Raw genomic sequence first — 11,890 nt, 5'->3', positions numbered from 1 at the left:
CTTTCTTCTCCTGAGCTACAGCCAAGCAACATTATAGGCTTCAGGCTTCCCTAGCCGAGGCTGGGTTATAGCAGATAAACGAGGCGGACAGCGGAGGAAAAGCGGTGGGTCTGAAGCGAAAGACAAGAAAGGCACTGCAGGTTCTGTTCCTGCAGGAACCCGGTGTCATGGCGCCGCCCGCAAGCATCTCTCTTTGACCCATATGTAATCGGCGCCTTATTCTCCGCCCCCAAAGGCTCCTAGCAACCAATTCTCGGTGGTGATGCCGTGACGTCAGCTGTTGCGGAGCAGATTGGGAGAGCTTCCTGGTCGGAAAGATCCTGCAGCGAGGCGGCGAAAAGCGAAGCTGCCGGAGAAATGGAAAGGAGGCCAGGAAAGGCGGGAGAAGATGGGGAAGGAAATTTTTTTTTTTTTTTTTTTTTTGAGACGGAGTTTCACTCTTGTTACCCAGGCTGGAGTGCAATGGCGCAATCTCGGCTCACCGCAACCTCCACCTCCTGGGTTCAGGTAATTCTCCTGCCTCAGCCTCCTGAGTAGCTGGGATTACAGGCACGTGCCACCACGCCCAGCTAATTTTTTGTATTTTTAGTAGAGACGGGGTTTCACCATGTTGACCAGGATGGTCTTGATCTCTCGACCTCATGATCCACCCGCCTTGGCCTCCCAAAGTGCTGGGATTACAGGCTTGAGCCACCGCGCCCGGCCTTTTTTTTTTTTTTTTTTTTTTTTTTTTCTTTTGAGACGGAGTTTCGCTCTTGTTACCCAGGCTGGAGTGCAATGGCGCGATCTCGGCTCACCGCAACCTCCGCCTCCTGGGTTCAAGCAATTCTCCTGCCTCAGCCTCCTGAGTAGCTGGGATTACAGGCACGCGCCACCATGCCCAGCTAATTTTTTGTATTTTTAGTAGAGACGGGGTTTCACCATGTTGACCAGGATGGTCTCGATCTCTTGACGTCGTGATCCACCCGCCTCGGCCTCCCTAAGTGCTGGGATTACAGGCTTGAGCCACTGCGCCCGGCCGGAAGGAAACTTTATATTCTTGTATCAACCTACAGCTAGGCAAAAATGTTACGATAATGTGGTCGGTCGGGCGCGGTGGCTCACGCCTGTAATCCCAGCACTTTGGGAAACTGAGGCGGGTGGATCCCAAGGTCAGGAGTTCAAGACCAGCCTGGCTAACACGGTGAAACCCCATCTCTACTAAAAATACAAAAATCAGCCGGAGGTGGTAGTGTGCAACTGCAATCCCAGCTACCTGGGATGCTGAGGCAGGAGACTCGCTTGAACCCGGAAGGTAGAGGTTGCAGTGAGCCGAGACTGTGCCATTGTACTCCAGCCTGGGCAACAGAGCGAGACTCTGTCTCAAAACAAAGAAAAATAAAAAAAAAAAAAAGAACAAAAAGATAATGAACTAGCCACCAGTTTTATGTTGGCTGGAACATCCAGGAATGGGAAGCCCACTCCTACAGTTCCCACTGATTCCCGCCACGGTTGGACAGCTCTGAAGGAGGGAAAATTATTTCTTTTGAGCTGAAATCTGCCTTCAGAGTCTCGCACCCAACTGTTGTGCCCCACGGGGACCTACAGAACAGCCCAAAGCCTCTTCCACAGGGCAACCCACAGCATTTTGATTAAAGTCAGCACTAACCCATTCCCATTTGATGAGAGGATGAGGGGAAGCAGCAAGCCTCAGTGCCTGACTCACTTGACTCATAAGAAGCTGGATGTTTTTCCTTTTTTTTGAGACAGAGCCTTGCTCTGTCTCCCAGGCTTGAGTGCAATTGCGCAATCTCCACTCACTGCAACCTCTGCCTCCCGAGTTCTAGCTATTCTTCTGCCTCAGCCTCCTAAGTAGCTGGTATTACAGGTGCATGCCACCACACCCAGCTAATTTTTGTATTTTTAGTAGAGATGGGGTTTCATCATGTTGGTCAGGCTGGTCTCGAATTCCCAGGTGATCCACCTGCCTTGGCCTCCCAAAGTGCTCGGATTACAGGCCTGAGCCACCCACCCAGCCGTTTTTCCTTTTAAGAGATAAAAATAGGCTGGCCGGCCGGGCGCGGTGGCTCAAGCCTGTAATCCCAGCACTTTGGGAGGCCGAGGCGGGTGGATCACGAGGTCGAGAGATCGAGACCATCCTGGTCAACATGGTAAAACCCCTTCTCTACTAAAAATACAAAAAATTAGCTGGGCATGGTGGCGCGTGCCTGTAATCCCAGCTACTCAGGAGGCTGAGGCAGGAGAATTGCATGAACCCAGGAGGCGGAGGTTGCGGTGAGCCGAGATCACGCCATCGCACTCCAGCCTGGGTAACAAGAGCGAAACTCCGTCTCAAAAAAAAAAAAAAAAAAAAAAGCCGGGCGCGGTGGCTCAAGCCTGTAATCCCAGCACTTTGGGAGGCCGAGGCGGGTGGATCACGAGGTCAAGAGATTGAGACCATCCTGGCCAACATGGTGAAACCCCGTCTCTACTAAAAATACAAAAAATAGCCGGGCATGGTGGCACGTGCCTGTGGTCCCAGCTACTCGGGAGGCTGAGGTGGAAGAATCTCTTGAACTCAGGAGGCGGAGGTTGCAGTGAGCCTAGATTGCGCCACTGCACTCCAGCCTGGCAACAGAGCAAGACTCCATCTCAAATTAAAAAAAAAAAAAAAATTTAGCCGGGCGTGGTGGTGTGCTCCTGTAGTCCAAGCTACTCAGGAAGCTCAGGCAGGAGCATCCCTTGAACCCAGGAGGCGGAGGTTGCAATGAGCCCAGATCGCAGCACTGCACTCCAGCCTGGTGACAAAGTAAGACTATTAAAAAAGAGAGAGAGATAGAGATAAAAATATTGGAGAATCTCAATAATAATAGGAAATATGCAAAAGTGGAAAAAATGTTGATAGATAAAATTTAAACCTTTGGCAAAACATCATTAGTTTTTTGTTCTCTACATTTTTTCATATCCTTTCTAATTTTGTACACTGTATGTGTTACTTACAGAAACAAACCAGTATGGGCTGAGTGTGGTGGCTCACTCCTGTAATCCTAGCACTTTGGGAGGCCTGGGTGGGTGGATCACAAGGTCAGGAGTTCAAAACCAGCCTGACCAACATGGTGAAACCCCATCTCTACTAAGAATACAAAAATTAGCTGGGTGTGGTGGCACGTGCCTGTAATCCTAGCTACTCAGAAGGCTGAGGCAAAGAATTGCTTGAACCCGGGAGGTGGGGATGTGGAGGTGGTAGTGAGCCGAGATCGTCCCACTGCACTCCAGCCTGGGCAACAGAGTGAGATTCCATTTCAAAAAAAGAAAAATAAATAAAAAAGAAACAAACCAGTATGAAAGAGCAGCCTTTGGCTTCACTATAGCATCCATGCTCACACATGCCACAAGCTCCCATTTGCTGGGAGCTGCCTCACATTGATTCGGATCTATGTTCTCATTTCTCCGACCTACCTAGGAAGCATCTAGCTAAATAGATATAAATTAGACATTTTATAGCCTGTCAGTCTATTGAGCCTTGGTGGAATACCTAGACCAAATTTTTTTTTTTTTTTTTTTTTTGAGACGGAGGCTTGCTTCGTTGCTCAGGCTGGATTACAGTGGCACTTTCTCGGCTTACTGCAACCTCCTTCTCCCGGGTTCAAGCGATTCTCCTGCCTCAGCTTCTCTAGTAGCTGGGATTACAGGTGCATGCCATCACACTTGGTTAATTTTTTTGTGTTTTTAGTAGAGACAGGGTTTCACCTTGTTGGTCAAGCTAGTCTTGAAATCCTGACCTCATGATCCGCCTGACTCGGCCTCCCAAAATGCTGAGATTACAGGCGTGAGCCACCTCACCGGGCATCTAGACCAATTTAAATACACATATTAGGAGAAATAGTGCCACAAAAGTAGAAAAGAAAATGTGAAATTCCTTTCTATATTTATGCCACTAGAGGGAGTTCCAGAAAAAAAAAATCACTGCATGTAAGGGCTAATGACAGCACTTACTGAGGGGTTACTGTGTAGAATTCACAGTTCACAAGGACTCATTCATGGAATTCTCATGACAGCCCTGATGAGGTGGATGATATTATTCCTGCACTCACTAGGGAGAAAGCCAGGGCATAGTGAAGTATACGACTTTGTGCAGGACAATTTATCAGTATTTATTAAAATTACAAATATGCCTGCTCTCTGAACAATTCTACCTGTGTATAAAGCAGAGTGAACTTCCTGGGTAAGTGACCAGGGCAGTCACACAAGGGCCCCATGCTTAGAAGGGGATACTGTGTTTCATTTCTAAAGCTCTGTGGTTCCTGTGTTGAAATTCTTAATAATTTTATCTTTCAATTCGTGTCTCAAAATAAAGTCCTATGAGAATGCAGATCGTGGGCTGGAAACTTTTGGAGCCTCAGTTCAAGTGAGGTCCCGCTCTCCTTTCCTCCCAGGACTGGTTTTCAGCTGCCTGTTCCACCACCCTCTGTTCAGGCTCAATCCCAAAAGTAGCTTGGGCACAGCAGAAAGGAGGGGATGAGTCAGGCATACACACCTCCCTTGCCGAAGGAAAGCATGGACATAGGCACTTGTGAAGATCTGCACCACTTACTCCCAGGTTTTCTTGTACCTGAAGGACTGTGACATTAAACAGAAAAAAAAAAAAAAAAAAAAAATGATAGGTTGACAGTGGAAGCACAGGAAAAAAGGAAAAGCCTTTTTTTCTGCTATTTTCTTTTTTTTTTTTTTCTGCTATTTTCTTTTTTTTTTTTTTTTTTTTTTGGGGGGGGGACGGAGTTTCGCTCTTGTTACCCACGCTGGAGTGCAATGGCGCGATCTCGGCTCACCGCAACCTCCGCCTCCTGGGTTCAAGCAATTCTCCTGCCTCAGCCTCCTGAGTAGCTGGGATTACAGGCACATGCCACCATGCCCAGCTAATTTTTTGTATTTTTAGTAGAGACGGGGTTTCACCATGTTGACCAGAATGGTCTCGATCTCTTGACCTCGTGATCCACCCGCCTTGGCCTCCCAAAGTGCTGGGATTACAGGCTTGAGCCACCGCACCCGGCTTTATTTTCTATTTTATTATTTTTTTATCTATTTATTAACTAGAGATGGGGGTCTCACTATGTTGCCCAGGCTGGACTCCAGCTCCTGGTCTCAAGCAATCTTCCAACCTAGTCCTTCCAAAGTGATGGGATTCCTACCTTGTGTGAGCCACTGCACTTGGCATTTTCCTGCTACTGAACAAGGAGCCACATAGTTTCATTTTGTCCCTCAAAATATGTAGCTGGCTGGCCAGGCACAGTGGCTCAAGCCTGTAATCCCAGCACTTTGGGAGGCCGAGGCAGGAGGGTCACGAGGTCGGAAGTTCAAGACCAGCCTGGCCACCATGGTGAAACCCCATCTTTACTAAAAATACAAAAATTAATTGGGAGTGGTGGCATGTGCCTGCAATCCCAGCTACTCAGGAGGCTGGGGCAGGAGAATAGCTTGAACCTGGGAGGCAGAGGTTACAGTGGGCTGAGATCGTGCCACTGCACCACTTCTGCCTGGGCAACACAGCAAGACTCTGTCTCAAAAAAAAAAAAAAAAGAAAGAAAGAAAGAAAGGAGCTGGCCTTAGTAGACTGATATTCATTGCCAAATTACATGTAAAAGTGAAAAGGTTGCCGGGCGCGGTGGCTCACACCTATAATCCCAGCACTTTGGGAGGCCGAGGCGGGTGGATCACGAGGTCAAGAGATCGAGACCATCCTGGTCAACATGGTGAAACCCCGTCTCTACTAAAAATACAAAAAAATTAGCTGGGCATGGTGGCGCGTGCCTGTAATCCCAGCTACTCAGGAGGCTGAGGCAGGAGAATTGCCTGAACCCAGGAGGCGGAGGTGGCGGTGAGCCGAGATTGCGCCATTGCAGTCCAGCCTGGGTAACAAGAGCGAAACTCGTCTCAAAAAAAAAAAAAAAAAAAAAAATCCACCTTTTTATAATCACGGCCTAATATAAAGTATGACACATAGCACTTGCATTTAAATATCTATTAATTTAAATTAATTGAGTACATTTTAGCTTCAACCTAGTAAAAACAGATATTCAAAAAACTGAAACAGCCTAAATGTCTTGGGAAGCTACTTAAATAACTATATTATATTCATGCAATAAAATATTGTAAGCTGTCATGGTGGCGCATGCCTGTAATCCCAGCTACTCAGGAGGCTGAGGCAGGAGAATTGCCTGAACCCAGGAGGCGGAGGTTGCGGTGAGCCGAGATCGTGCCATTGCACTCCAGCCTGGGTAACAAGAGTGAAACTCTGTCTCAAAAAAAAAAAAAAAAGAAACATGAAAAAAAAAAAATATTGTAAGCTGTATAAAAATAACGGGTTTTATTTCGGTACTAATAAGGAACAAACTTCAAGATAAATTGTTGCCATTTATGTAAAACAGGTGGGAGGAGGAAGAGGGATGGATGTGCGAGCGCTACCTTCAGTCCTCACCGGCGGTGACTTTTGTGGAGCGCCCTCTAGTGGCATATATGCAAATATGGAAGAATTTAGAGAAAATACAGGCCTGGCGCGGTGGCTCAAGCCTGTAATCCCAGCACTTTGGGAGGCCGAGGCGGGTGGATCACGAGGTCGAGAGATCAAGACCATTATGGTCAACATGGTGAAACCCCGTCTCTACTAAAAATACAAAAAATTAGCTGGGCATGGTGGCACGTGCCTGTAATCCCAGCTACTCAGGAGGCTGAGGCAGGAGAATTGCCTGAACCCAGGAGGCGGAGGTTGCGGTGAGCCGAGATCGCGCCATTGCACTCCAGCCTGGGTAACAAGAGCGAAACTCCGTCTCAAAAAAGAAAAAAAAAGAAAAAAAAATACAGATTGGCTTTGAACGGCTGAGATTTTTAAAGTATGTTACTTTATAAGAATCAATTTTTATTGTTTTAATTTTTTTGAGATACAGTCTCACTCTGTCGCACAGGCTGGAGTGCAGTGGCACAATCAGAGCTCAGGGCAGCCCCTCTTTCCTGGGCTCAACAGGCGCATGTCACCATGCCCAGCTAAGAATCCATTTTCAAAAGTACAAAAAAGCTATGTTATATATTAATGTGGAGTTATGCATTAAGTGGACAATAGGAATTAGTGTAGTGTGTCTGTTATCACTTCTGATAACAAATAATGCAAAGATATATATTTTACACATTATCTGGAAAAGCTTATACAGTACTGTTGCTGGTTTTCTATATAGGAAAGCTACCATTTATTGAGTGCTTACTACTTCACATATGGAAAGCATATTTTTAAAATTTACCACACACTTTCATTGTATTCAGTGTGTCACTTTGAATATATTGCTGTGTACATGGTCTGTTACTGGACATGGGGAGAGGTGCAGATTGCAGATTAAGTTGAAATTATTGAGTACAGCAACACAGGATGCAAACTGAACTAGGTGTGGTGGCTCAGCCTGTAATCCCAACACTTCAGGAGACTGAGTGGATCAGGAGGATTCAGGAGGGTCAGTGGATTCAGGAGGATCAGGAGGATTCAGGAGGATCAGTGTATTCAGGAGGATCACCTGAATCCATGAGTTTGAGACCAGTCTGTGCAACACAGCAACACCCCATCTCTAAAAAAAAAAAAAAAAAGAAAAAGTTTTAGTTTAGCAAGGCATGGTGGCACATACCTGTAGTTTCAGCTACTTGAGAGGCTGAGGCATAAGGATCGCTTGAACCGGAGAGGTCAAGGCTTCAGTGGGCCCTGATCATGCCACTGGTCTCCAGCCTGTGTGACAGAGAGAGACACTGTCTCAAAAAACAAAAAAGAAAAAGAAAAAGGAAAAAGAATACTTGCAGGATCACATAACATATGCTATACAAAAAAAATAACATTTAAAGGCTGGGCGCTGTGGCTCACACCTGTAATCCCAGCATTTTGGGAGGCCAAGGTGGGCAGATCACAAGATCAGGAGTCAAGACTAGCCTGACCAGTATGAGGAAACCCCATACCTACTAAAAATACAAAAATTGGCCGGGCGCGGTGGCTCAAGCTTGTAATCCCAGCACTTTGGGAGGCCGAGACGGGTGGATCACGAAGTCGAGAGATCGAGACCATCCTGGTCAACATGGTGAAACCCCATCTCTACTAAAAATACAAAAAATTAGCTGGACATGGTGGCACGTGCCTGTAATCCCAGCTACTCAGGAGGCTGAGGCAGGAGAATTGCCTGAACCCAGGAGGTGGAGGTTGCGGTGAGCCAAGATCGCGCCATTGCACTCCAGCCTGGGTAACAAGAGCGAAACTCCGTCTCAAAAAAAAAAAAAAAAAAAATTAGCCAGCGTGGTGGCACCCACCTGTAGTCCCAGCTACCGGGGAGGCTGAGGCAGGAGAATCACTTGAACCCGGGAGACAGAGGTTGCAGTGAACGAAGACTGCACCACTGCTCCTCAGCCTGGGTGACAGAGTGAGACTCCATTTCAAATAAATAAATAAATAAATAACATGGAAATGTTGAAAGAAATGAACAGCTCATGGTGATACAGGGTGGTTTCCCTTCTTGGACACATCAATCACCTTTGCTCAAAGACCATGTCAGCCAAATGACTGCTCTCACAGCTCGAGGAATCCTCCCATTTCAGGAGATTTGAGGCAGTTGAGGGCATGGAAGTAAATAAGTTGAGCTCATCAAAGGCCTTGTATTGTGGTGGTTACAAGAGCCAGTTCTAAGACTACAAAGCCTGGCTTGAAATCCCAGCTCCGCCACTCCCCAGTAGTGTGACTTTATCAAGTTCTTTTACCACTTTTGTACCTCCCTTTTCTCGTCTGTAAGACATGAGTGATAATATTTTAATATTTGTCTTGTTATTGTGAGGATTAAAGGCGTTTATGCAAGTAAACCACTTAGAATGGTGACACATAGCCGGGCGCGGTGGCTCAAGCCTGTAATCCCAGCACTTTGGGAGGCCGAGGCGGGTGGATCACGAGGTCAAGAAATCAAGACCATCCTGGTCAACATGGTGAAACCCCGTCTCTACTAAAAATACAAAAAATTAGCTGGGCATGGTGGCGCGTGCCTGTAATCCCAGCTACTCAGGAGGCTGAGGCAGGAGAATTGCCTGAACCCAGGAGGCGGAGGTTGCGGTGAGCCGAGATCGCACCATTGCACTCCAGCCTGGGTAACAAGAGCGAAACTCTGTCTCAAAAAAAAAAAAAAAAGAATGGTGACACATAGAAGATGTCAGTAAGGTGATTAGTTTTTTATCGTTGTTTTCAGAGATGCTATGATTTCTCCAAAGTGGCTGTGACCGTCTGGTCCTGACCCTCTCTGCTCCCACATGCCTCCATCCTCATTCTGATCTCCCATCCAGCTTTTGACAGCTTGTTTGGTGCTAGACAATTGCACACACTCTAATGCCCCCAAATCCTGCCCACAAGCATCTTGTACATAATTCTTCTACCTGAATATGTGTCAGGGAGAAAGAGCATCCCAGGACATTTTAGGTGTGTTTTGTGTTCTGTTCTGTTCTGTTCTGTTCTGTTCTGTTCTGTTCTGTTCTGTTCTGTTCTGTTCTGTTCTCTTCTCTTCTCTTCTCTTCTCTTCTCTTCTCTTCTGTTCTGTTCTGTTCTGTTCTGTTCTGTTCTGTTTGTTCTGTTCTGTTCTGTTCCTGTTCTGTTCGTTTTTGAGACAGAGTTTTGCTCTTGTTACCCAGGCTGGAGTGCAATGGCACGATCTCGGTTCACCGCAACCTCCGCCTCCTGGGTTCAGGCAATTCTCCTGCCTCAGCCTCCTGAGTAGCTGGGTTTACAGGCACACGCCACCATGCCCAGATAATTTTTTTTGTATTTTTAGTAGAGACGGGGTTTCACCATTTTGACCAGGATGGTCTCGATCTCTTGACCTCGTGATCCACCCGCCTCGGCCTCCCAAAGTGCTGGGATCACAGACTTGAGCCACCGTACCCGGCCCATTTTAAGTTTTTGAAGGAGAAAATCCCTTCTTGGTAAAAAGCCAGGGATCCACAGCGGCCAGTTTTTTCACGGGATTCACCCCACTAATCCTGACTTTCAACCATAGGGCACCAGAGTAGCCAAATATTACTTGTGCCCAAATGTTAGCCTCCTTGTAGGGCGAAAGAATAAGCAGTTCCCGGCCGGGCGCGGTGGCTCAAGCCTGTAATCCCAGCACTTTGGGAGGCCAAGGCGGGTGGATCACGAGGTCAAGAGATCGAGACCATCCTGGTCAACATGGTGAAACCCCGTCTCTACTAAAAATACAAAAAAAACTAGCTGGGCGTGGTGGTGCATGCCTGTAATCCCAGCTACTTAGGAGGCTGAGGCAGGAGAATTGTCTGAGCCCAGGAGGCGGAGGCTGTGGTGAGCCGAGATCGTGCCATTGCACTCCAGCCTGGGTAACAAAAGCGAAACTCCGTCTCAAAAAAAAAAAAAAAAAAAAAAAGGGCCGGGCGCGGTGGCTCACGCCTGTAATCCCAGCACTTTGGGAGGCCGAGGTGGGTGGATCACGAGGTCAAGAGATCGAGACCATCCTGGTCAACATAGTGAAACCCCGTCTCTACTAAAAATACAAAAAATTAGCTGGGCATGGTGGCGCGTGCCTGTAATCTCAGCTACTCAGGAGGCTGAGGCAGGAGAATTGCCTGAGCCCGGGAGGCGGAGGTTGCGGTGAGCCAAGATCGCGCCATTGCACTCCAGCCTGGGTAACAAGAGCGAAACTCCGTCTCAAAAAAAAAAAAAAAAAAAAGCAACAAAAAGCATGGTGAAACTCCGTCTCTACTAAAAATACAAAAAAAAAAAAAAAAAAAAAAAAAAAAAAAAAAAATAGCTGGGCATGGTGGCGTGTGCCTGTAATCCCAGCTACTCAGGAGGCTGAGGCAGGAGAATTGCCTGAACCCGGGAGGCGGAGGTTGTGGTGAGCCGAGATCGCGCCATTGCACTCCAGCCTGGGTGACAAGAGTGAAACTCTTGTCTCAAAAAAAAAAAAAAAATAAGCAGTTCCCAAACTCAGCTGACCAGAATCTGCCCTTCTAACTTCTTATGCCTGTCTTGGACAAAAGCAGAAATGCATATCTCAGCTGTGTTTCTACCTCTTGCTGCCCAACATAAATTTTTGGGTTGCCCAATATAATTTTTTGTGATGATGGAAATGTTCTATATTTGTGTTGTCTGATGAGATAACCGGCAGCTGTAGTGTTATTGAGCATTTGAAAGATGTCTAGCATAATCATGGAACCAAATTTTAAATTTTATTTAATTGTAATTAATTTTAAGTGGACACTTGCAGGTAGTGATTGCTGCATTGGACAGCATGGCTCTAAACTGAGTCTTTCTTCTTATTTGATGAAGCATATTTGCCTTAAGATTATTTTTGAAGAAGCATATTTTTGGAATCTGGTACCAATGCTGGTCCCACCCTTGCAGTTCTCAGCTGAGCCCAGAGATGAGAGAAAGGTCCTTTTCCATTCCAGATCTCATTCTCCCCCATGACACTGAGGAAACTGGCAAGCGATGCGAAGGCTGGAGAGCGTGTCCTGTGTCCCGGCTCTGTCCCTGCTGCCTACGTTGACTGACACAGTTAATTGCTGCCCTTGCTGGTCTCCCTCCAGCCTTGCCTCTCTGAGCACTCCTGACATTCAACTCATGACTTTCCTAAAAACATGCTCTGGGGACAAGAAACTAACAAATCCCAAGTGATCCATCACATATACTAACATACTGAAGTGAGCTGGGATTTGCAGTAGGAAAAAGGGAGGTTAGACATCAAGAAGAATGGTCTGGTGACGTCAGTTGTGAGACAATAGAAATAGGAATAAAAAAATATAAGTTTTATTTCTTTTTTTAAGAATCAGGGCCGGGCGCGGTGGCTCAAGCTTGTAATCCCAGCACTTTGGGAGGCCGAGGCGGGTGGATCACGAGGTC

This window comes from Saimiri boliviensis, chromosome 4 (genome assembly GCF_048565385.1).
Source record: "Saimiri boliviensis isolate mSaiBol1 chromosome 4, mSaiBol1.pri, whole genome shotgun sequence".
Classification (NCBI taxonomy): Eukaryota; Metazoa; Chordata; class Mammalia; order Primates; family Cebidae; genus Saimiri; species Saimiri boliviensis.
Note: the sequence above shows the minus strand (reverse complement) of the source record.